Source organism: Quercus suber, unplaced genomic scaffold (genome assembly GCF_002906115.3).
Source record: "Quercus suber isolate HL8 unplaced genomic scaffold, Cork oak 2.0 scaffold_702, whole genome shotgun sequence".
NCBI lineage: Eukaryota > Viridiplantae > Streptophyta > Magnoliopsida > Fagales > Fagaceae > Quercus > Quercus suber.
Window position 1 is genome coordinate 97,911 of NW_027070143.1, and position 1,590 is coordinate 99,500.

Below are 1,590 nucleotides of genomic sequence, written 5' to 3' on the forward strand. Positions count from 1 at the left end.
GATATCTAAAAATATTCACTCATTACAGAATGTTCAACCATTAATCTTTCAATTAATTTACATATATTATGTAATGTATCAATTGTTTCCTTAAAGTTCACAATAAACAATTAAACCAATATTGTCTTAGTTTTACTATTTTTTTTACCAAAAAAAAAAGTTTTAAAAAAATGGTTCGGGTTCGGGTCGGGTTGACCCGCAAAAAACACGGTCGGGTCACGGGTCTTTTTGCTTCGGGTCAAAAAAATCGGGTTCGGGTCGGGTATTTTTCGGGTCGGGTCGGGTCGGGTCAGAAAATTCTGACCCGTTTTGCCATGTCTAGGAATTTCCTATCTCCTTTCCCACGTAAATGTCATCCCCTTTTTTACTCTCTCTGTCTCTCTTATCAAACTTATCTAGTACACTTCTCATCCTTTTTCCAAAGAAAAATAAACAAAGCAGATGAATGCTTTATTTATTTTGCTTTAAACTTCTTTCAGAAAAATTTCAACAATTTATCATGTTTGTTTCATTGTAAAATTTGATCAAACTTAATAATATTTTCCATTGACCGAAATCAATTTGTAAAATTTTCTAAAATGTTTTATAAAAAAAAGAAACTTGGTAAAATATTTTACAAAAAAACATGTAGTAGCTTTCTCCCCCCTTCCCTCCTCCCCCATATGGCAGCTAGGTTGCCACTTTAGTGGTTGGAGCTGCCAATGGTGCAAGAGAGGCACAAGTTTTGGTGGTTTGTGCTTGAAAAGTTTTATATTATACCAAACACCTGAAAAAATTGGAAATATTTTCTAGAGAATTAAACAAAGTGGAATTGTTGGCCCATAGATTTCAATATATACTAGTGACCTTCCTGACCCCCCCTCCTCCTAGTCTATTCTAAAACCATTATGACAGTTTTACTTAATTAAGCTATTAATGTACTAATGTCAATTCAAGTTAGCTCAATTAATATAGTTTTTTGTGGTCGAATAGAAAATTTTGGAGTTTAAACCTTGGCTATACCAAAAATCAATGTGTTTGATAATAAAGAGAAATCATTTTGGAGTTGACCGCATAAGTTAAAATTCTATACTAAGGCCATTAATCAATTTCTTCATATTACCATGATGGCTTTAGTTGGAGCATGGCTTAAATGACATGTTGGTAAAAGCAGAGCTAGTTCAATACAATTTGAGGTTTATGATGATAACTTTAATGATGTCTCTTTTGTATATAAATAGTAAATTTGCACTATGGAAAATTACAAACTTTATTTTTTGTACTTGGGTTTTGTTAGAATCTTATTTTCCATTTCATAATGTAGCTAATCTAATCCGTCAAAGTAGGATTTTATCCAATTTAATTTTGGAAAAAATATAATCTTTTTACAAAAACAACTATAACAAGTATTGCCGGTAAAATCTTGTAAGGTATAGATTCTTGAGGCAATTATTTTTATTTTTTATTTATTTCATTATCTTCAAACTCTTTTTTTATTTGTTGTGAGATTTCATCTAAATTTTCTATTATATTTTTTTATATTGCTAATAACAAAATTTTCAAATGATCAATTGATTCTATCCTATTTGAGATTTAATTAATTTTTGTATT